This window comes from Corapipo altera, unplaced genomic scaffold (genome assembly GCF_003945725.1).
Source record: "Corapipo altera isolate COAL_440 unplaced genomic scaffold, ASM394572v1 0, whole genome shotgun sequence".
NCBI classification, from domain to species: Eukaryota; Metazoa; Chordata; class Aves; order Passeriformes; family Pipridae; genus Corapipo; species Corapipo altera.
In genome coordinates, this window is record NW_020884872.1 from 2,754,903 (window position 1) to 2,779,989 (window position 25,087).

Below are 25,087 nucleotides of genomic sequence, written 5' to 3' on the forward strand. Positions count from 1 at the left end.
AACATCCCACACCCCAAACACCGAAATATCACCAGCAATCCAGAAAAACTGACAAGAGCATGGAGTGACAGTCCAAGGGGGAATGGCTTCAAACTGAGAGTAGGGTTAGATTAGATATTAAGAAGAAATTCTTGGCTGTGAGGGTGGTGAGGCTCTGGCACAGGTTGCCCAGAGAAGCTGTGGCTGCCCCTGGATCCCTGGAAGTGTCCAAGGCCAGGTTGGATGGGGCTTGGAGCAACCTGGGCTAGTGGAAGGTGTCCCTGCCCGTGGCAGGGGGTGGGATAGGATGAGCTTTAGAGGCCCTTTCAACCCAACCCATTCTGGGATTCTATGAAAAAAGGGGTCAAACCAAGAGCAAAGCAAGCTAAAAAAAAAAATTATGGATATAAGAGAAAGCTTCCTGAGAGGAAACTAACCTATACCTTCCATTGACTAAGAAAAAATGAGTTTTCCAGTTTGCTTGGAATAGTTCTCTCCCTCTTCCTAACTCCAGCCAGGACTGATGTACAGTAAGGCACTGGCTGGCAGTGGCTGGGGTAGGGATTGGGCAAACTGATGGGAACTTTCCATCCCGAGTGCTGATGTAAGTCAGTGCAAGACCACTGATGGAGGTTGTGTCTATTTATATCACTTGAGGATCTGGCTCATGAATCACCCTGTTGCTGTGGCTGGAAAACACTGCCTCACCGGGAAAATCCCACTTTCAGTGACACAAAATCTCAATGGCAAAGGAAAGAACTCCCTTCCAGCTCCAAAGAAAACTCACTTCAAATTAGGTGGGGCGACGGTTCCCGCAACAATGAGAACTCACTCCAGCTCCTCCGTGGCTGTTCAGCTCAATTGAGACTGTCTAAACATCTCTTATTGGGTCTTTCCTACCAGTGTTTCTTTTCCCCTGAGATCCCCTCTGCCTCTCCTTCCTCCAGGCTTCTTATCTCCTTGCACATGTTCTGCCTCACAAGAGAATAACCATAACAAACCCTGATTTATGGTCAACTTGGAAAACGCAATGACGTCCAGGGTTCCATCTGAATTCCTTCATGTTTGCAAAGTTTAGACACTGTCCTACCAGCTGCCAAGGCATCCAGAGCAGGAAGTCAGCAGAAAAAGGAAGATAAGGGGGTGCTGGGGCTGGGACAAATCCCTTACCATGTGTTTTTGTTTTCTTGCCTTCTCCTGCTTTAGAACTGAAGCAGAAAGGCTCTTCTTCAGCTTCTTCTTCCCTTTTTTCCCAAAGAAGCACCCTCAAGCAGAATTGATTATGTTTTCTTAATGAAACTTAGACTAAGGGAAGGAAGGCACCTGGAAGAACAGGTAGTTTGCATTTGATGTCGAGTATATTTTTTTTAAGTGATTATTAAACCTGTAAGTGGTCTGGGGGTCCTGGTTACATCCCACCTCCGGGAAGCTTGGAACTCCATCTGCCTTTGAAGTTGTGAGGTGCAGGGGGAATCTGGTCCTGGCCAGGGTGGCTGCTTGGTGCTACTCCAGCCCAGGGGTCAACTTTGGCACCCAAACCAGCAGAACCAGCTGTGTGAACTGGTCCCACACTGGGGAAATCAGCCCTGCACACATTTCCCCCCTCTCTGCACGGGGAGGGCTGACACAGGGGGTACCTGCACCCCACAGTTTCCCTGAGTGCTGCCCTGCCAGGCCAGAGCTCTTCTAGCAGGAGAAAGGGGTGACTCCTCAGGTTCTCTAAGAGAAGGGAAGGAAAATGTCACTTTTTTTTAAACTATTTTGCACTCAAACAGCAAAATCTTCAGCTCTCTATCACCAGTAACTTGGTCTGGGCCATTTTGCCAGACTGGGACTGTGGAGTGTTTCTCATTTCACCTTGTGGCTGGTGTTTTGTAGAGGGCAGGGGATCTTTTCTGAGGACACAATGTGTGGACACAGGGCCTTTTCCCAGTGCAAACCAAAAGATAACTTGTCCTGAAGCAGTCAGGATGTCCAGTGCATTCACACTGAAGCACTTACATGTCCTGTGACCAGACCTGATACCACTCAACCTAGAACTTTCCACATCTACCCTGCTCTTAGAGATGCACCAAAACCACCCAGCCCTGCAGGTCTGCAACCCCAGCAACGCTACAGCTCTGCCCCCACTCACCAGGAGCAGCAAAGATCCCTCAGGAGACAGAGACCCTGTCAGGACACTCTGCAGCAGTAAGAAAAATTAGTGGATCCCACAGGGAACCACCTCGTGACTGAGGCTCAAGAGCTTGTGGCACCCCCTGTCACACACACCTTCCTTGCCCTTGTCTGGCCACTTTGCTCGAAATAAAAAAGATTATTAGAGAAACACAGACGGGTGTAATCGGTTTCAAGAAGTTTTCCACGACCGTTTCCACTCCAGAGCTTTCTAACTTTTACAAAGCCCTTTGTGGCACAAAGTTTTCTTTGGAAGGGGGGTTGTTTGCAGGCGGATGAAAAGCATCACAAACACGCTCACGATTCGTGAATGTGCATCCATATACACACATATTTCCAGAGATGCTCACAGCAGCCTTCCTTCCAGCTCTCTGGCATGTCTGATGAATCACCCCGCAAACAACCCCACTCAGGCAACAGTCACGCTGAGCAGCACATGAGTAACCCCCCCCCCCCCAGCAGAAGTTTATTCACAAAGTGTATGCAAATAGCAAACACATCTGTAAGCAGCAGCACTTAACCCCTTTTCTTGTTTGCAAATTATCCCGGAGTAAGTCTGCCAGGCTGATTGCTTACAGAAAGTAGATCACTCAGCCTTAGTCATTTGCATCTCTTTCTGGATTGCAATCCTGCTGGCACACAATACAGTAGGGCCTTTCATTTGTTTTCCTCCAGATGTTCAAGTCAGACTTGTTTTCTGAAGTAATTTTTTTTTATTTTTTTTAGGACAGATATCAGCCAGACAACGGGACCTACTACAATCCCTACTATCCAAGCTCTGAAGACTCAAAAAAATGCTTGATTTATTCTTTCCAGCTGTCAATTGTAAATAAATGTGTTATGCTTTTGCAAAGAAGAAATTCATACAATCATATAGAATCACAGAATGGGTTGGGTTGGAAGGAGCCTTAAAGCTCATTCAGTTCCAACCCCCTGCCATGGGTAGAGACACCTTCCACTAGACCAGGTTGCTCCAAGCCCCGTCCAACCTGGCCTTGGACACTTCCAGGGATCCAGGGGCAGCCACAGCTTCTCTGGGCAACCTGTGCCAGGGCCTTCCCACCCTCATAGGGAAGAATTTCCTCCTAATTTCTAATCTAAATCTACCCTCCTTCAGTTTGAATTTGTCCCATGACTGTTCTGCTTCAGCAGCAATGCAAGGTAAATACTGGAATTCATCTGCAGAATCAAAAAGCAAAGAAAATAATTTGTTTCTGCAAAGCAGATAATTTGCTTCTTAGCAACACAAGTATTCAACAGGCTCATGTTCAGTGGGCCCAGTGAAAAGGCCTATACTCAGACCTAAAAAAATTAAGGCAACTATAACCCACAAAACCTTCCAATGGGTCAGAATCAAAACCAGGGATATCCCTCCCCTGCCCCCCTTCAGTGGGTAAGTGTTTAAATAACTTATTTGATGTAATATTGCCCCCAGTACTCCATATCTGGACAACCACATTTCAGAAATACCAGCTATGATTTCACCTCACCAAAAGACAAACTGCCAGGAACTCCTTTCTTCTGGGCCTGGAATGGTGACACCTGCACCACGTCACTAACAGGTTAATTTAGGCACTGATTTAACTCCCTGCTCTGTGCTGAGCTCCTGGCAAACAGCTAGAAAGTGTGGTAGGAGGATCCCCCACCCCCAGAAAGGGATCAGGTGATTGAGCAACAGGCACTAAATTCGTTCTAGGTGTGGGTAAAACTGGTAGTCAGAGAGTCAGCAAGCTTGGAAGCCTGACTGTGTTATCATTTCTTAGTAGTCCTTTGGCTGCCTCTCACGGCTGCTTGGGTGCCTCCTCTCATTTTATAGCTTGTGCAATGTCTTCAAGTCATGTCACATAGTGTCTGAGTGGTGACCCTGCCACTGTTGCTGCCTCATGACACCTTTTAGGATGTTTTCTTAGTGCTCAGCTTAAGCATTGTTGCAGTACAGGTTACCTGTGTGTGCAAACCAAATTCAGTCTCTGTGTTCTCCCCTACTAGGGATGGTAATTGTTTTAGGAGCAGATTTAACTTTACTCTTTGATTTAAGCCTGCACTTGGGAGCATCAGCAGACAAAGGATGCCTCTAACCACCACTATAAAACAAACCCCTGATTTGTTCTGCAGGAAGTTGTCTCTTTTAGACTTAGGATGACACCAGGAATAAGGAGTGAGCCCCTCCAAAAGAAGTTGCTGTGAATACTCTGTATATCTTTTATTACAAGTTCCTCTGTGTACAATCAAAGTCCCTCAACTTGCCCAGGTCACAAATGAACAGCTATGAGCTTCCTTTGGTGCTGACTTGGTTAACAATCCCAAGGCAGGATGGGATAACTAATTCCTAGCATGTCTCACTCTATCCTTACTCACCCTCCAAGGCCTTGGAGTTACAGGGGATGAGGTTTCCAGGTGGAAGGACGGCGTGGAAAGTTTGTATTCGTGATCCCTCTCATTGAATTTAATTTCATTTGGGAATAGTAGGTTAATACCTGAGAGTTACAACATCCAACTGGGAGTTATTCTTGCTTTGGGGAGCAGGGATGAAGGCTGCTTGCTTTCAGGATTTTGGATTTTGGGGGCTCTGTCTTTCAGATTGTCATCTTACTTTGTCAAACACCATCATCAGCATCATCATATCATCACTCAAACCACGAGCAGTGGCTGCCTTGGCAGGGCTGGGCCAAGTGCAGGACCAACTACTAAATAAAGGCATTCTCACTCCTTTCAGCCACCAGAACACGAATCTGATTAGATAATTCACCACATCTCATAAATAACCTGGTAATGGAGACACAAGGAGATGCTTAATGTGGACACAGATGTATTCCTTTGGACAGGGTACTGCATCCTCGCCATGAGGGAAATGCTACTTCATGTGGCCCAAAAGTGTCAATAAAAGGACTGTATATGAACTAAATTCTATTGCTCATGACGGGTTTATAAAAAAAAAAGTCAGCAGATTAGAAGTAATAGGAGAAAAGTGTTTATTTTCTGCCTCTCCAAAACTGTAATTTTTTATACTCCTGTTGCACTGATATAAACAGCTTTTTCTACTTCTCTTCATTCCTGCCTGATCTGAGCCTTTGGAAATTTTTTTGGACTTGTACCATGTGGCCAGCTAGACCTGATGATTTTATCGTATGTATTTCTGTGCCCTTTTTCCTACACCAGACATCAAACAGCACTGGCTGAAGTCCCCTGATGTGGAGGTTTAAGCCAGTTCCACCCCTCTCACCTGACACAAACACTGGGCAGCCAGGAATAAGTAGAGCTGAAACAAATGGGCCTGACTGAGTTCCTTGGACTGGGGGTGTGTTTGATTATAGGTGGAAGTGCTCTGTGGGGATCAGCTTGACACGGTGCTTGGTTTGTGAGCAGGGAGATGAAGGGTGGCAGTGGTGCCGAGCAGGGAACTTCAGAATAACTGCTGTACATGGCACAGCCATGCCAGGCTGGCAGGGCCTTGCTGCTGCCACGAAACACGAAGAAGAAGCCAAGTGCTTGGAAAACAACAAACCACATCTCCTCACTGTTTTATTGCTCATCAGTTTGGGGTTGGGAAGGCAAAAGCCCTCCCTGAGCAGGGTCTTCCAGTCCCCAGTTGCCAGGGCTTTGGTAGTGCCACCTCATGGTGTTTGGGGTGGAGAAGAGGAAGTTTGTGTGCCCAGTGGTTGTTGGTGTCCGCCTTGTGCTGCCACGTGAGTTCTTGGACCAGCCAGTGCTTGTCTGCACCAGAAGGTGATTGTCAGCATTGCCAAGTGTGTGTCCTCAAACAGGGAGAGTAAGTTGTATGATATACATCTCCCATGGCTAAACTTCCACCTTGGCTGGCCTTTCCTGGCTACCATGTCATTAAGAAAGAGAGGGAATTTTCTCCATGGTCCATTGTATCACATAATCACGAGATGGCCTGGGTTGGAAGGGACATTAAAGATCATTCAGTTCCACACTCTGCCATGGGCAGGGACACCTTCCTCTACCCCAAGTTTCTCCAAGCCCCCTCCAACCTGGTGTTGGACACTTCCAGGGATCCAGGGGCAGCCACAGCTTCTCTGGGCAACCTGTGCCAGGGCCTCACCACCCTCACAGTAAATAAATTTTCCTCTGGATTATAGCTACTCCAATAAAATTTTACTCACTAACCACAACTTAACGTTATCCCTTCTTTGTAAAGGGTAAAACCATTCCCAGCTTCACCAACTGGGCAGGTTGGGATGGGCAGGCACCTGGGTAGTGGGGATGCTTCTCATGCAGTGGAATGACCTGCAGAACTGGCATTCCCATGCCAGATCCCTGGGGATGCCCAGGAGCTCTTTATCCTGGTCATAGCCCAACACAAAGCCTGCAGAGCCACCGTCCAGGTGACATCCCTGCTCAGGGGGAGGGCTGCAACCATGCTGTCTGTCCGGGGTGGTGCTGTGGGGATGAGAGGGATAATGCAAGACCCACCAGCTCCAAACCAACTCCCCCCTCCACCTTCAATCTCTGCCAGCCTGCTGTGTGCCAGGGAATTTCCCGGAGCAGCCGGGCTGGCCATGGGGGCACTCAGGAACCTGTGCCCTGGGGTCTGTTCTGCATCTGCTCCTACAGACAAACGACCCGAGACTGTCACTGAGCAACAGGGTGATGCAGCTAATTTAGGAAATGACGAACCATTTGTGTGTGTCTGCACGCTGGGAAAGGCATCCGGGAGAGGTTAAATCTGTCTTTGCAGCAGCACAAAAACGAACGGGAGCAAACATCAACATGGGTGTGGCCCCGCTGGAAGGAGACTGGTGCCCCCAGTTGTGGTAAAAGATGCTGCAGTGTAAAATCACGTGTGACAAGGAGACCTGCAACGTGCTTGTTTGTCTCTATTTCATGTCACAGTGAAGTCTGAGGGTGGGTTTGGCTTTTTCTTTTTTAATCAAAAGAATCCTGAAAGTAAATTTCAGATTCTCCACTCGATGCACTGCTTGTGATGAAAACTGAGTCAGAAATAAAACAGCCTGCTGGATATTACCTGAAAAAGCAGTGGTTCTCTGTTTTATGTTTCTTCAAGGAAATCACTGGTGGTTACTCATCTTAATTGTCTCATTTCTGCTTGCTTTTAAAAACAAAACAATCACCTCTCACCCGAAGTTTTCCTAGAAGACAGTTGGCCATGAGGGGGGGGGATGGTGTGGTTTGTGGTGTTGTGGGCACCAGCAACGCCCAGTTTCGCACAAGCACTGCTCAAACTGCAGTTCTGTTCCAGGGGGAATTTCCAGCACACCCATCTAGCCAGGGATGGAGATGTATGATTAAACAGGAGTGACTGACATCCTTAGAGAAGGACGGGGAAAGGGCCGTTTGTGCAGCTGCAGGGTGGATCTCTGTGGGGCTGCACAGCTGGGTGACCACAGCAGAGCCACCACCCAGAGCAGAGCCCCCTCCTCCCTCCCAGGTAAAAATACACATGTGTCCAGCTGTGAGCCTGCTGGACTCATCTTCTTGCAAGCAACCCTCTGCATGTGTTTGAAAAGAGGAAATCAGCCATGCAGCTGAGGGCAGGGATGAGGTAAGATGCGAGGCAGATTCACCCCGGGGTAGGTGATTCTTGTCAAACCCGATATCCGATTTTCCAGATATCAGATCTGGGATAAACCTTTCCTCTCTGGGTTCCAAAAAAGGCTGCAGGGCAAGGTATGAGTTTACCTGGGCAAGGAAGAGGCTGAGATGGGCAAAACTAAAACTCCCCAGGGATAAGAGTCAGAACAACAGAGGCTCCTTCCTCAGGACTCTTTCCAGGGCTGATCTTACTCCATAACTTTCCTCAAAACCTTGGCTCAGAACGCCAGCACGTGCTAATACAATTTGCTGATGACACAAAACTGGGAAGCAACACCAGTTCAGAGTGTTAGAGCATGTTACAGTAGGAGCTCATGATCCAAAGTAGCAGAAAAGGGAGGAAATTCAGTAGCATGAGGTCATACATTTGGGAACTACTGTTTTTTAGCTGCAAGCAAGGAATTCATCACCCAACAGCAACAGAGCTCTTTCCCCTGAGCAAAGGGCAATTGTGGATGATAACATGATGCAGCTGTGAAGAGGGGACTTCACTTTAAAATACTTCCAAAGAGGTGTGTCTGTTAGTGATCCCTTGGGAAGGGTTGAACTAATGCCACTGTAAAAGCTTTTGGTTGGCTTTGCTTTGCAACAGCAGGTGCAATTCTTGCTTCCAGCTCCCAACATAAATTCCCAAGGGACACAAAATATGGGTGGAGAAGGGTTATCAGGATAATTAGGAGAAAAATGGCTGCATGGTCTGAAGTTGTGCCAGGGTAGGGTCAGGTTGGATCTCAGGACAAGGTTCTTCCTGCAGAGGGTGGTGGGCAGTGACCAGGCTCCCCAGGGCAGTGGGCACGGCCCCAAGGCTGCCAGAGCTCCAGGAGGGTTTGGACAACGCTCTGAGGGACAGGGGGGAGTGTTGGAGTGTCCTGGGCAGGACCAGAGGTTGCCCTTGGATGATCCTTGTGGGTTCCTCCCAGCTCAGGATACTCTGTGATTCCATGAAGTCAGGTGCTGTCTATAAGTGTGCTGGGCACAAACACTTGGGGAGAAAAGCTTTTCAAGCATCAGGACAATTTCATCATAATAACATATGGATACACACTGACCATCAGTTTATTTAGACTGTAAATTAGACGAAATGTTCAAATCACTGGGATAACCAGATTCTGGAAAAGGCTTCCTCTGGGATCATGGAGTTAAATAATCCATCCACTCTTATTTTGGAGTGTGATGAGTTAGAAAAGGGAGCATAGACCTGCAGCAGGTGATGCAACGAGTCTTTTTAACCACTTGTCCTGTCCTAGCACACTTCCTTAGTGCTATCCCTCAATAACCTAAGTGATAAAATATAGAGCTTTGAAGCTGCAACATTTCCTCAGGTTTCAGAAGACAATTGAAGGCATTTTCAAGCCTACACTCCACACCCTGCCTGCAGAGCATTGCAGTCAGTGTGTGGACTCAGGTTTCCCAGTATAAAGAGCACACAGAGCATGACAGTGAGATATCAAAGGCATGTCCAAACCACTTATACTGAAGGAAAAAAAAATAATCTGGTTACAGCAAGGCCTTTTAAAAACCCGATTGAAAGAACTGGAAGTAGTAAAGGCTTCGAACACTTCTGTTTTTTGCCTGCTATCATTTGACCTTTTCCACAGCAAATTTTGAGCGCAACAGATTTTTCCCATTCACCACTGAGACACCTGCAAGAGGCTCAGAAGCTGTTTCCCATCTGTCTGGTGGCTGTGGTTCCACAGAGCCCTACAGGTGTACACTGCTGATCATAGATACAGAAACCAATTTTTAGGAATTTTTTTCCCCATGGGCTCACAAAAGCTGAGGTTCTTGGGCTGGCAGGCTTGGCAGGGAAGACATTTTTCCTCGTGCAGCATTCATTTTCTGATGCCTACAGCACTGCCCAACAAGAGGGAATTGCACAGCTTTTCAGGACACATCATTCTTTCCGAGTGTTCTATTTAAAACATGCAATCACAAACCCCATAAATTATTATCACTCAGCAACTGGGACTTCCTGCCCTAAAAGCTCTTTGTTTATAAATCATCACCAATCTTTTTATTAGTGAATTCTCCAGTAACCCAATGTATTTGAGGACTACCTGGAAGGGTATGACTGATGCTTCCTGCTAATATTTTCCCGCTTTCCTAATAAATCAGGAATGACAAGCAGCCAGAGCATCTCCATCTGAGCACTGCCCACCTTGTGGGCTCCTCTTTTTTGTTGTATTTTCTGCACACTGTTCTGCTTCCCTGCATCCCACCACACCCTCTGGAGCCTTGCAGGAGTTGAACAGCAAGAGGGTGGTTTTGTTTTTCTTTCCCTCCCCCAAGACACCTTTTCTTTCATCCTGGGCTGAGTCTGACACGTCATCTCAGAAGACTTTTCTACACCCCTCCAACAGCCTCCAGGCCCTCTCTCCTCAGGAGAGCAGCTCCCCAAATTTTGGCACTCCAAGCGCTGCAGCTTTTGAATGGAGAAGTCAATGACTTCTTGAAGCACATTCTCATTCATGTTCTCCACTCTTGAAAGAGAGCCCTTCCTTATCTCCACCCATCTTGCTGCTGGAGATCATAGAGAGCAACAAACAGTTAACAAACTCCCCAGGCAATGCCTCAGGTGTGTTTTCACATGGAGCTTTGCATCACACCCCAGCATGCCTGCACATGTGCAAGACTCCGAGTTCCAAGCTCAAAGCCACACTTCCCCAAAAGTTTGGGTTCAGATCCTTTTTTTTTTTTTTTTTTTTGCTTTGCCTGATTCTGTTGCTTTTATGCAAAAAAAGCATTTCTATGTTATGCTGAGAGCCAGGGCTTGTGTGGGTAGAGAGACAGAGGGATCCATCACTTTCAAAACATTAAACCTGTTTTTCCCTCCTCATTCCAGTGCTTCACAAAGCAGTGACTAAATCATTGCTGCTTTTCTCCCTCTGAAACATGTCTCTGTCTTTCTGCCACTGAAGTGAAGGGAATTTTGCCCCAGGTGAGACCAGCCAGGAAAGCAAGAGTGAACCGCAGTGACAGTGCCAGCAGGAACATGGCCAGGGGGTAAAGTTGTCTCATCCTTTGTGATCCTCTGCAGCCTCTGGCTTTTGTGCCAAGGAAACAGCACCTCACCTCTCCCCTAAGTGCTGTGGTGTGGGGAGGGTGGAGAGCAGACTTTTCTTGACGGGTTCTTCAGCTGGGCTGTGAAGGAGACCCATCTTATTAATGCTTTCCTTAAATACTCTGAAAAAAAACACCTTTTATTCCACACATAGCTGCCTTCAAAGAAAGATGGTTTGTGGGAAGAGGAAATGGCTTTTCTTAGCTTCCCTAACACAGCTGGAAAACACAGGTGAGGTTTTGGGCACACAGCCCTTTTTTCTGGCTTCTTTCTCCTGTAATTGCTTTAGGATGTGCAGCGGATGTACAGCACACCTACAGGAGAAAAGAATTCTCTTCAGGAGTATTAGCATGGCTGTGAGCTTTCCAGCAGGACAACCCTTCCCACTTCTGTGCCAGTCTTCTGCAGAATTTAGGAACTGCTTAATTACAGCCTGCTTGAATGGTGCTGGTCAGTTGAACAGCGCCAAGGGGGCCACGGGCAGGCTGTCCGCCCCAGCCTGGAGCAAAGGATATCAGGGATAAAAGGATGGGTTTTTTCCTATCCCACAACCTAAACCTCTTTATAGACTCGCCAGGTTGAAATCATTAACAAATCATTTTTGGACACGTCTTACTCTGCAAAAAAACGGCTCAAAAATGCAAGCAGCGAAACGGAATCTTGGTTTTCTCCTCGGATATTTCCATCTGGAATATTCTGAAAGACACGTTGAATTAAGCAGAGGAAAGAAACACACTGAAGAGAACTTCAAGAACACTCCGGGAAAACAATGGCACTTGCAGCGACTTCCCTCCAGCCCCTCGAGGAGGGGAGAACAAAGGGCCGATTAATCGGGTGCACGAAGAATGGTGTTATTGTTCCTTTATTTCCGACACATACCCACCCAAACAGACAGCAGCCCTTCCTCCAAACAAACACCAGGCCGGGGGTGTCTCAGCTGCCCTGCCTGTGCAGGCAGGAACGCCGAGTACTTTACGGGATTGCTCAACAAGCTCTGAGCAAGCGGCTCTAACCCCTGGCAAAGCGCGTAGGGGTGGGGGGTTTTCAGGCCGAATTTGCATGGAGGTGTAAAGAAGCGGCTCTGACTTGTCTCCACCTCTGAAAGCTCGTTAATTATTCCTTTGATTCATTCACTCAGTTGCCTGGTTAGCAGGGTACACGCAGCGTGCTGGAACTTGACCTCCCGAGCGTGTTGTGAGCCCGGGCAGAAGCGCTGGTTTGAGTGGCACCTCCACAAACACCAAATTTCCAGTAAAAGGAGTGAGGTTTCTGCAGGATGACTGGTATGACGTCCATCCCTCTGGTGGTGGCTGTACAAACCTGGCTATAAATCACCACCACCACACAAAGGCTCCTTTCCAGGTCAGGGCTTCACCTCCGGCCCCAGCGGATGCTTCCCAAAGCTGTTTATCCTCTAGGAGAAAAAAATATCAAATGTGTGATGACCACCAGCAACTGCTACTACTTTTGTGATGAATTAGGATAAGAACTGACTGCACAGTGGTGTCCTAACCCAAGCTCAACAGAGAATAAGCTGCAGCTGCAGCATAAGCATGGATAGCACCCTCATTTCTGTACTCCAGCTATGACTTTCAGCCTCATGTTTTAATCTAGTGCAATACTGCAAGCACTTGAAAGCAGAAAAAAAGACAAGTCTTAAGTAAATTCTTTCACTTTGCTTTGTGTTACTGCAATTTTTACTTTTTCCACCAGATTCTTGATGAATCCTTTAACAGAAAAAATGGGATTAATAGGAGAAAGCATGGTAGCATTGGTTTCCTCACTTCCTGGCCTTTGGTTTCTGAGCCACTGAATTTCTCCTCTCTTCATGCTGAAATAAAAAAGAAGTTGCCATAACTCAGGGATTCCTACACACTTTTTTGCAGCATGAGCAAAGCCAACTGAAATTACATTCGCCCAGGAGGGCATGTGGGCAGTTAATGCTCAGTAACGAACTTGGGATGGCAATTCATCTGACCCACTGAAGGCATCAAGTTATTTCAGGTAATCGTCACTTTACAGCACCCTGAAAGGAAGAGGAAAATCCAGAGGAATTCACCTTACCCTAAGAGAGAAAGCAAAAATAGGCCAGTTGACTCATGCCCGAAAAACACACCCATTTCTCCCACTGACAGTAAAGGGAGCCTTGGGTGCTGTGCTGATGGAAACAGCACAGACATGTCAAGGTGAGTCAAATCCCACCCCCACATGTAACCCTGAGCCACCAGGGCCTGGTCCAGCTCCTGCCCCCGAGCTGGCTGTGAAAAGGGGACTGATCTGTTCTCTCTCACACTCCATAAAAAGCTGCAGAGGGTCTTTGTGTCTCCAAGAGAACATTTCCCTCACCTCCAGGAGTCACGTGGAGGAGCGAAAAGTCTCCTACCCAGTTTTTGCTACTCATAACCCAGGCCATCACTGCCCTTCATCCAGAAGATCCGTGTCACCACAGGGGTTCCTGAGGTGCTCTCCGGTGTCTCCCTGAAGTGCTGGCCTTGGAGCACTGACCTTGCCACCAGGATTTTGGGTGTTTGTGGCTGCCAGCTCACACCTTCACCTCTCCAAACTGCCCACGGACCCTCACTTGGGTCCAGGGGTTTGATCTTCCCAGATTTCATTGTCAATGTCTCATCAGTCGGGGCAATTCCAACTAATTCTATTGCAGCTGCTATGGGGGTAAACAGCAACCCTTGTACCCCAGGTTACCTGGCACAGATGGTGAGTGTCCCCTGGCCCACAGCTGGGTGATGGCCCTCCTTCCTTCCCTCTGCCATCCTCACTTCCTGAACCTAAGCCTGACCATGAGGAGAAGGTCTCCAAGGGACATAAGGAGCAGAGATGTCCGAGATGGCACCTGGTGGCACGGAGCCACATGGGATCCCCTGCAGCCTGGAGGCTGGCAGGCTGTCCCCAGCCCTTGGAGGGATGTAGTAACACAGAGAGGGTGCCCACACTCACTCAGGGCATGTCCCTGCTCTGCCAGGAGGTGCTTGATGGTACCAGCTGGACGCTGGGTTGTGGGATAAATAGTACAGACTTCCACTATTAAGTAATAAGCACAGTAGGGAAACAAACACTGCACAGAGAGATGCATTCACTCAATAAACATGAAGCTTCTCAGGCAAAAAGGTGGGATTTCAGCCGAAAGAAAGCAGAGGAGAGCAGAGGGATGTCACCCAGCAGGCACCATGCACACTTAGTGATCATTTAGCACGCAAAAGTAAAAAATAGCGGCTGCGTAGTTCGGAAATACAAAAATAGTTTGGCTGTTCCCTTCCCCTCTCCCTGCAGTCATCGCTCCTCTGCAGCCCCGGGCTTTGTTTGTGGCAGTTGCTATGGGGAGGCTGTGGCTGCCAAGCCCTGCTGGGGAACAATCCCAGGGAAATTGCCCTGTAACAGCTCCAGCCTCGGCTTTCCCCCTGTCCCCACGAGCATCTGACTTGGTGCAGCTTGATGCAATAAAGCATCACAGGGCATCCCTTCTACACAAAGCATTTTCTGCCCTTTTAGAACAGCTGTGGTGTCCAGGGAGAAAGTTTTTGGGCTGCTCCTTGCAACAGGTGCCATCCACTCCACGAAATCACTGCATCGCAGAACTCCTCATGGGGGAATGTGCCTGTGGCCAGGTCTGACCTTGGGAAATATCCTGGACCAAATTTTGCTGGGTACCCTGACCCTGCAGAGCCATCTCTGCCAGGGAAAGCAGGACAGGGAACATCAACTGTCCCCTTCCTCACCCCTCAGGGCGAACTGGGGGCTCAGCACAGCAGCCAGTGCATCCCATGGGAGCAGTGACCTGCCTGTCTCAGGGGACAGGGCCTTGGGGGGTGAAGTGGCAGCACTTCCAGTACTTGCAGGAGCACAAATACCCTGCCTGATAACCAGTGTGTGCAGGCAAGGGCTTGCAGCACCCTCTGGCTCTATCCATAGGTGACTTGTCAAAAACATCTGCCTGCTTTCCGTACCCCCACCTCTGCCAAGCTCCCTCCCAACCATTCCATGCCTGGCCCGGTGACAGACGTGGCAGCCCATGCAGGTGAACCATCCACCTCTCTGCCTCTGCTGCCTGGTGCCAATGGGCAGCCCTTCATGGAGTGCCTGCAGCCCGTCACCTCCTGTATTTGGGAGTTTAAACATTCCTGTCTGCAATAAACCTGTCTTGCTTCTCCTCACGGCTGTCTGAGCGCCGTGTTTCCCTTTCCTCCAGTGTTCAAATACACTGTTTGGCACCTAAAGGCCTCACATTTTTCTAACACCTTCTATGTTTGCAGCACTGTGCAGACATTCCTTGCCATCTCCCAGCGCCCCGGCGAGGGCGGCGAGCAAATATTATTCTCTTTCCTTGGGCAGGAAGATTGAAACAAAGTGAGAGCAGCTTGTCTGGGACCACAGGGCTCAGCCTCCCCAGAGCAGGTAGCTCCTGAGCCTCCTTTCCCTTTGTGAGAGTGCTCTGTTTTCTCTCAGCCCATGGACTTTCTCACACCTGGAGCCCATCCCTGTGGCTGGCAGGGACGTTTGCTCTCCATGAGCTTGGCCGCCGGGGCAGAGTAACGTGTGAGCAGAGCGTGAGTAAGAAATGTTTCCTGCTGGGGACTTGGGTTTAGGGCTGCTTTTTCACTCTGTGGAAACACCCAGCTCTTGAGAGCAGCCCTGACCTTCTCCACTGGCTGGGCTGGAAGTGCTGGAGCTCAGTTTCATAAAAAAGGCAAAGTGTGAAAAATGTGAGAGGACTTTCCAGAGCTCGTGGGTGGTTTTGCTGCCACGCAGGTGGGGACAGTGAGGTTGAGCAACAGGGACGGCAGTGGGGATTTACAGCCTCCCCATCTCCAATCCTGTGGTTCTCCAGCCCTGCTTCAAGTGAATCCAGCCCAAAAAAGCCAGGTCTTCGCTTGCTTTATACAGAATAGATGGGGTTTTGCATGTTGAGCTGCCTGCCCACTTGCATTTTTCATTCACATTGCCCTGAGGATCAGGTACCAGGTGACTCAATGAAATGAGAAGAAAGCTGTGTTTGCTGTCCTGCCTGTTCTTACCCACCTTTATTTCTGGGATCTCAAACACCAAACTCTGAGTATCTCCAGCCACTTGGCAGAGCTGTGCTGATAAGAAAAGGAGCCATCAAAGGGAAGCACCGCTGTAAAAGGAATGCCCCTGACTTTCCCTCATGGCTCCCAGGTGGGGAAAAACGACGACTTTATTGTTTTTCTGTCGGGAACAGTATTTATACAAGCTGGCAAAAGACCAGGGCTTCTATTCCTGGCAAACCCCATCACTTCTGGTCTGGCACAGGTGAGCAGAGCCCAGCTGGCACAAGGTGTGCCCTCCAGCAGCTTCCCCAGCAGCTCTGCCAAGGCTTTTGAGCCCTGCCAGGCTCTAAACTCCGAGCATTTTACAGATGGAAAGTCTGTCAGACCACACTTCGTCGACTTTCTAGGTTTTTTTTTTTTTTTCACGTGAGTGTTGAATCAACAAACTACCTTACGCCGAGTGCATTTTCAATTCAAAAGCTTGGTTTCAACGTGCGTTCAAGGGGCTTTTTTTTTTTTCTTTTTAAGTGCTTGATGGGTGACAATCACCCTCCTGTAGCACCGACCTCTGGGGCAGACACAGGTTCATTGCCACAGCCCTGTCCCTGAAACCAAATCAGGAGAAAGAGGGACTCAAATGCATTAAAAAGTTTTTCAGGAGCATTTCAGGAATTTTGGTGGCTCAGCAGGAATTTGGTGACATTTGTAGCCAGCTGCAAATTTACCTGCGCTGGAATTCAGCCTTTCAGATTCCAGGGCCCGTTATCTAGGCTGGGGCACTGTTTCAAGCTCTTAGTTTTACAGCCCGCCCGTAACTACGGAGAGCAATTTAAATAATTACATCCTCGCCACAAACAGCTTGAAAACTGAGGCGGCTGCGAGGAAAGAGAATGGGAAGGTGTGACAGCACTGCTGGAAAAGAGATTAACCGGGAAAGTGGGCCAGAATTCTCCAGTGGGAGACACCCTTGGCAGGGAGCTGCTCGGTGATCTTTGCTGAGGGAGCCCCTCACTTTGGTTGTGTTCTCAGCAGCCCCCTAGATACATCTCCCTCCCCAGTACCACCAGCAGCCAGGCAGCCTCAGCACCAAGGTTCCCATCTGGTTCCTCTCTAGGAAGTATGTTCTGGGCTCCAGAAGGGATGGTGAGTGCTCAGGGCTTGAAAAGGGGTGGTGGGGGCTCAGTCAGGGCTCTGCCCGTCCTGGGGAGGCTCAGGAGAGGAGGTTTCCCCCAGCGAGGTTGTGACTCCACAAGCATTAAGCTTGTTATGGAAAACTGGACAAACAAGCAAAAGATAAAGATCTGGATTTAAAAAAAAAAAAAAAAAAGGAAACTATAAAGTGGATGTTGAAGAAACCTGGAATAAACTGGGATTAGCTACGGGGTAAGACATCAGCACTGCCCACAGCATGGGGAGAAGCATTGGAGAGCTCCACAGCCCCTTCCCCTCCTTCTCACCAACCCCTCTATCTGAGAGCAAGCCACTCTTGCTCCACAGTATTTGTTCCCCCAAAAAGCCCGAGAGCAGAAGGTGGAAGCCTGGCTCTATCCAGCTCCCACAAGCACCATCCACCTGGGAAGGCATGGAGCAGGGAGGGTACCACTAAATAATCCACAGAGCTAAGTGGTTGGCATCTCTGTCCCAGCTCAGGAGGGCTTTCCTCCACTGGCCATTTCTCCTGGAGTGGTTGGGATGAGAGGGAGCCACCGGCCTGGCCGAGGTCACCCCCTTTGGCACTCTGTGCCAGCACCACAGTCTGCCAAGGCACCAGCTCCATTCAGTGGAAATGGTGAGGGTTTGTACTACAAATCTCTGTTTAGGGCAGCATTAGTCATCTACCGTGGGCGTGATTTCAAGACCACAGTTAGCTGACCAAATTCCCTATATAGTCAAGAAAGAGACCGAGAAAGACGGGGGCGTGATCCCAAGTGCCTCCCTTACACTCCTGGAGTCAATACTGCCATTGTGTACGGACTGGTATTTTAATTTCTGGCTGTAGTGAATTTTCTGTGGAATCTGTGAAAGCAAAACAACCTTTTAATACTCCATCAAAGTGGTTTTTCCCATTTTTTTCAGCCGCCGGCGGGAGGCACCGCACGTGTTTTCCTTGTTTGCACTCCCCGCCAATAAACAGCTCTATTTTGGCTACACCTGCCAGGTGTTCCTGAAGCCTTCATTGAGAATCAATCCCCCCCAAAGAAACACCCTAGGAGCAGCATTTCTCTCCCCCTCCCCTCCAAAGGAGCACTGGGGGCCAGATCACAAAGAAGGATTTTTCTAAGGCCTCAGAAAGACAGGGGAAACACACAAAAATGAAAGTAATGGGAGTGAGGAGACAGAAAAAGCACAAAAGCCCTCTAAGGGTTCAAGTAAACTATTGGAATGAGGGAAACCCTGAGCAGTTACAGTCACTGCACAGGTGAAGGGACCAGGAACCTGGGAGATAATAGGACTTAGGATTAGTGAAACACAAATGAGGGAATAACTGAACCAAAAATACATCTGCAGGGACACGGGTCATTCACTGCCAGCTGTCAAGGAACTGCGTAGGAAAGAGTTGCTATCTTTAGTTACCTGTTGTGTGAGGAGGCAGAGAAAATGATGCAGTGATGCAGCAGTGCTGGAAAAGAGCAAACATCATCAAAAGTTCATTCACGAGGGAGGAAGGGGCAGCCCAGTGAGCCTGACACTGGTATTGGTGAAACCACAGGCTATTCAATTTCTGAGCACTTCTACAGTTAGAAAGAGCACTGTGATGCCAGTTTTCTTATCAGATTTCCAAATTCCCTTGTTTCCTCCACCCATCAATCATTTTGCCTTCACACTGCCCTTCAGATTCTGGTTCTTTCCCCCTCCACATCACCATTACCCTCATTTCCCCCTGACCAAAGGTGTTTACATGTTTATGTCAGCTCATCCAGTGACACCAGGACTTTCTATCTTTGGAATAACCAGCAACACTTCTATTTCCATAGACTCCTTTGTGAGTCAAAGTGATGCAATCTCCCAGTTTGCATCCATCAATTGTTCTTGAACAGTTCCCTGGGACCATTTGCTGTTGGCCATTAAGTTCTGTTGGTCACATTAAGTTTTGTGCCATTGTTTCCATTTCCTGACTGGAGGAAAAGGCAAGTCATTGCAGTGCTAATATTAACACGACATAATTTTGCTGTTTGCTTGTGCAAATACTTGTACCTGCAGCTTTGAAAGAATCACTCTTTGAGCCACAGCTCAGTTGGTTGAACACTCATGACCAGCACAAGCAAATGGAAAGCAAGAACAGTTCAGCAAGTTTCTTTAATTATATGCACAAATCTGAGTGGATTTTGTTTCAATACTCTTTACCCAGTTCTCCATCACAACTGTTAGCCTGTTTTCCTATATTTGTGTTTTCTTTCTTTGTCCTGCTTAACTTCATGGTGGTTTGCTTTTCTTCCCATATTCCTAAGATCTCCTCCATTCATCCCGCTACCTCATGAGCCTTTCTCCTTCCTGATTTATCCTTGGCAGCCCTTGGAGCACATACTCTCTATTATAAACTCTGTTACTCCTTGAAATCTAATCTCCTGTTCAGCAGAGTTTGTTTAGGATGGGTCTTGCTTCTCCCTTGGGAATTGTTTTGCACGCTTTTTAGCTACACGTTTTAACCAGCTGTGAGAGACCTCAGCCAAAAACTCCCTCTAAAAATAGGACAGCAGCCACCTCAATGAAATCAGAGATTGCAAAGGAAGAAAACTGTTATTAAGAGTAACAAAGCAACCATGTTACACCATCCATTGTGCTTTTGCATGGTTTGGTACCATCGGCGTGCAACCAAAAGATCCTGATTAACCCGGTGAGGTGAGCAAATGCTCCTGGGTATTTCCTAGAGAAATTGTGGAGGGGGGATTTTAGTAGCTAAACATTGCTGTAGGGGAAATGTCTCCTTTTCCTTAGGGGAAGAATTGTGCCTCGCAGAAGGAATGCCCTCCAGACAAAGCCTTGGGATGAGCGATCAGCATGCCCTGCATTTCTCCCTGCCGTGCCCCACCTCGGCAGAGCTACATTTTCTGCCCGTACAACAAGTGGCAGCTTGTGGAATACTCTTCCTCATTCAAATGAGACACTCTCCAAACAATCCTAGGGGGCAAACAAACCTCCGGTGTCGTGCTGTCAAAGGAGAAAGATCTGCACCCGCACCAGTAAAAAACTGCATTGTGAAATACAGTGTTGACACAAACTAAAGCCAAAGAAACACATCCACCAAACGGAAGGAAATCAAAATTAAATTACCCAACAGTATCATCTCCCTGTTCATTCAGCCGTGTTCCCTCCTAATTTTCTACCAATTCATTTACAGTGAAACTCAATGTATATCTGCACTGCAACCACCTCCAGTTATAGCTCCTTTTTCTGGATTTTACAGCTTGGGAAAGCAGATATAATAAAATAATAGCCTGGTTTAAGCACAGTTTTCATACCCTTACTGTCACAGTCACACTGAAATAGAGTCTGGGGATACAACATTATCTCTTTATATCTTTTATTATCTCTTACTACGGCAAATCCAACACGCAGAAATATATAATAGACCTAATAATAGAAATCAGGAACTTGAGACAGCAATGCAAATCCCCGAGCTCAGTGATGTGATAGGCACTTAGAAGATGCAAATTTGCTTATTGGTTCAGGCAGGTAGTCTGCTGATGACAGCAGGGAGCCAGGCCAGGGCTCACAGACCCATCCCAAAATTTCCAGTTCAACCACAGGTTCCTGAGTTACCTTACTCCAGTCACTTAATCCCGCAGATCTGTTTACAGCTGGCAAAAGGAGAATGCTTGCCTTCCCTATCACAGGGTGATTATGAAGGCAAAATCCCTTAATTGCCGTGAGGAATGAGAAGGTTTTGAGGGCTCTGGCAGCCTCTTGCTGGATTTTAAACACGGCTGCATCTGCAGGAGCAGGACAGACCAGCAGACTTGTGGTCAGGCAGAGCCTGCAGTCTCAGGGCACGGCCAGACACACTGTTTTAGTTGGAGATGCTGTGGGTTTAGAGGTGATTTTTCTCCCCAGCTGCCTGCCACCGTTTTCAAACCCGGGGTGGTTGTGCCACTGCAGACACCGAGTTGGAGGAGAGCAGCCTGTGGAGCTTCAGAGCCACAGTGTTGGAATTAACGGTTTGATATTCGTTAAACTGCTGCGCCATCTATGTTTGGGAGAGGCCCGTGTCACAGACGTGCTCCATCATCCCCAAAATGTCACAATGAGGAACCTCCCGTGCAGTTCAAGTTCTCTGCCACACGTGTCCCTGCACTGACCACACCAATGAGCCGGGGCAGGGTGACACCTCTGGGGGGCACCTTCACAGAATCACAAAATCATTGAGGTTGGAAAAGCCCTCCCAGATCATCAAGTCCACCCTGTGCCCCATCTCCACCTTGTCCCCCAGCCCAGAGCACTGAGTGCCACGACCAGGCCTTCCTGGGACACCTCCAGGGGTGGGGACTCCAGATTTCCCTGGGCAGCCCCTGCCAAGGCCTGACCACCCTTTCCAGGAGAAATTCCTCCTCCTGTCCAACCTGAGCCTCCCCTGGCACAGCTGGAGGCCGTTCCCTCTCCTCCTGTCCCTTGTTCCCTGGCAGCAGAGCTTGACCCTCCCCAGCTCCCCCCTCCTGTCAGAGTTGCAGAGCCAGAAGGTCCCCCCTGAGCCTCCTTTTCTCCAGGCTGAGCCCCCCCAGCTCTCTCAGCTCCTCCTGCTGCTCCAGCCCCTTCCCCAGCTCCATTCCCTTCCCTGCACATGCTCCAGCCCCTCCATGTCTCTCTTCCATGAGGGCCCAGAACTGGACACAGCCCTGGAGGTCCAGCCTTCCTTGCACTTGGGTTGTATTCACTTTTGGGTTGGCCAACTTGTAAGTGCCATCAGCACTGTGATTTCTATTCAAATGCCTCAACCAACATCAGGGAAGGTCCATGAGTCTCCATGTCTGTTCATCTGCAAGGGAGAAACAGTAGGGCTTGATCCATGGAGGTGAAGCTTATAATAAATGACCGAGGGAGCTCCTGCTACAGCTGGCAGGAGAAGCAGCCTGTCATTCCTCAAAACCAAGAGACACCCAAATGCATTTCTTCTCAAACCACTGCCCTTCTCAGTGCTTGCTTTTTGAAGTGCTGTGGTTTCATGTTCCCTTTTCTGAAGTGCCAAGGCGTTGCAGGGTCAGGTGTCCCTGTTTTGGAAGTCCAGCTCTTTTTCTTACTGTCCTCCTCCCAGCTGGAGTAGGATCCCTGCAATAAAGCCGTGTCAAAGATAAAGGAATCACTGCCTGGGCTTGTTTTGACTCAGTTAGAGTCGATTTTCTCCATAGCAGCTGGTGTGGGGCTGTGGTTTGGATCTGTGCTGGAATCAGTGTTGATAATCCAGCAGTGTTTTAGTTGTTGCTGAGCAGCAATTAAACACCATCAGGGGCTTTTCTGTTCCTCAGTCCACCCCACAGGCGAGTGGGCTGGCAGTGCACAAGGAGCTGGGAGGGGACACAGCCAGGACAGCTGACCCCAACTGACCACTGGGATATCCCACACCATATGGAGATGAGGGAAGAAGGAAGGGGGGAAGTTTGGAGTGATGGCATTTGTCTCCCCAAGTCACTGTTACACGTGATGGATCCCAGCTTTCCTGGGCTTGGCTGAACACCTGCCTGCCATGGGAAGTGGGGAATTCTGCCTTGCTTGTGTATGTGGCTTTTGCTTTGCCTATTAAACTGTCTTCAGCTCAACCCACAGGTTTTCTCACTTTTAGCTTCCCAGTTCTTTGGGGAGTGAGAGAGGGGCTGTGTGGGGCTCAGGAGCTGGCTGGTACATGCTGTCCTTCCCACCAGATGAAATGGAGGGGGGAAGGGGTGTCAGCAGAAGCATTTCAGATACTTCCTTCTCAGGAAAGCTTTCCACTGTGTTTTCATCCCAAAAAGAAAAAGAAAAAAAGGTGGTGGTTCAGGTCCTGCTGCCTGTCAATGCCTCATTGGAAATGTGCACAGTCTCTTACAGGCACATCCCACCCCAACGCCAAGGGAACCATTTGCAAGCACAGTCTCTGCAGAGCAGCTCTTGTCTCAGTGCTCTGCATACGCCCTGAAGTGCTTGTAAATACCATTCAATGGCACTAACTACCACTTCACCTTCGAATTATCAGGCTGAGTGTGAATCCGGCTCTGAATCCAGGGATTCTTTCACTTCTCCCTCTCCCCTTTCCCTCATACCCCCTCTCGTGCAGTGACAGCACCTCTTGGGAGCACACGCGGAGCTCTTGCTTGCCGTGTAAGCCACACCCCCCTCCCTCCCATCCTGCAGGGATACAGCTGAGTTCTTGAGAGTAGTGACAAAAAGGAGAACAAAACGTAAATCAATTGTTACAGTGCAGCAAATTCACTGGTTGGCATCCAACACTGTCACCTCTTGGAAGAGCAGAAAAGGGACAACTGGACCACTCACCCATCACTGCCCTGTTCCAAGAAGAGCTTTTCGCTCCCCTGTATTACTCCTCCCGTCTTACTCCCCCAGCAAACCCTGATTGCCAGCTACTTTTTCAACCAGCTTGATGTCACTGCTTCTCCTCCCTTCACCATCTCCCTGGGGTCAGGACAGTCACACAGGCAAAGGAGCACCTACTGCCAGATGTCAGCTGTCTCTCCATTTGGCGTGCCATTTATCATTTATCATTTTAAACGTCTGGGTCAGCAAAGAGATCCCTGTGCAAGCAGAAGCAGCAGTGGCTCCTGTGCCACTGCCCCTCTCCTTGGTCCCTGTGGATGCTGCACACCAGGTGCCTCCGGGTTGAGGCAGAAGCTGCAGGGACATTTCCAAGATCACACCTTCAAACTTAGCCCTGAAATGGATCTTTCCCTTGTGTTTACCTCTCGGCTTCACAGGCCGCTGCCAAAGCAGTGCCCCTGCAGTCGTCAAGAGCTGGAGTTGTAAACAAGGCAGATTTTCCAAGGGAATTTCCAAAAGGCAGTGAGATTCCCAACCCTTGGTGGCTTTCAGCTGCACCCCTTACTCAAACGTGGTGCACTTCAGGGTGTATTCCAAAGAAGGTGATTGTCCTGGAGAGGTACTGAGTGGTTAATTATTCAACATTGGTTGGGGGGGGGGGGGGGTGCAGACCATTAATGAGGGCAGAATCACACGGCAGCAGCTCATCTGAGGAACCCTGGGAGATACATGAGCTGTTCATGAAAACTATTTTATTGTAAAGAGCGTTAAAGGCATCCTTTAAACTGCTCCTCCTCGGTATGTTTTATTAGCAATTCGTTTCTGTCACACCTCAGGTCAAGCTACTGTAGGTCTTGTGGCGATTTTTTTTGGTTTTTAACATGGTTTTACTTAACTGCTGTCTGGAAGATTGTTTTGAATCCTCTGTGTGCCCTGTGAGCGGCTGTCTGGGTCCTCTTCCAAGCTGACCTTCCACAGCAAAGCATGAAACTTGACTGTGTTCAGCCTTGTGTGACTGCCATTGCTAAAGGACCACTGCCACACACTGGCAAACTTGGAAATACCTAGTTGCCTAAAGTACTGCTGATTTTTTTTTTTTTCCTCATCCAACATCTCTTCTTCCCAAAGGATTTGTGTGGAAACAAGATTTCTTTCTTTTCTAAACCAGATTTATCCCTCTACCTCATTCTGTCGGAGATGCTGCACAATTTGCTCCACAGGATACCCCGGGCCAGGTCCAGTCCCGCTGTCCGTAGGAGTCCGGGTGTGGCCCTTTGTGACATGGGGGCACCTTCCAGGGCCCTTTGTGATGCGGGACATGGGTGTGCCCAGAGGCCTTTGTGACACCCCAGACCCCGCCCTGACCCAGGGGTATATAAGGGCTGCAGAGCTCAGCCAGGCCCAGTTGCTCCCCAGGAGTGGCTCCTTCTCTCTCTCTCTTTCTCTCTCCTCTCTCTCTCTCCTCTCATCGGTCTGGCTGACCCTTTTTTTTCTCCTCCTTTCTTCTTCCTTCCTTCTTCTGTTTCCTCTTCATCTTCTTCTTCTTCTTCTTCTTCTCCCTCTTCTTCCTCTGTAAGGACGTGTTCCTTACAGAGGTGCACACAGTGCATTCGGGGAGTTGCAGTTCCTGGACAGGCTACAGGGACACATCTGCTGGCACAAGTCTTCTGGTTCCTGGACAGCACAGGACCAACGTGCGCCGCGCTGAATTGTTTAGGCACTGATAAGGAGACACTTTGAAACTTTGAAATAAAGATATGGTTACGTAACCATACCTGCCGAGTCCTGTCTCTTTATTTTACATTAATAT

The 25,087-nt window shown here is 48.7% G+C and overlaps 1 long non-coding RNA gene across 1 annotated transcript; it reads right to left on the reverse strand.

Moving 5' to 3' along the window:
- Nucleotides 1-21,654: 21,654 nt before the first annotated feature.
- Nucleotides 21,655-24,630, reverse strand: LOC113947159. Its single transcript, XR_003527650.1, has 2 exons — nt 24,460-24,630; nt 21,655-21,787 (listed from the first exon to the last, which is right to left on the reverse strand). It is a non-coding gene; the product is annotated as an uncharacterized LOC113947159 (long non-coding RNA).
- Between the last annotated feature and the right edge of the window lie 457 nt (nt 24,631-25,087).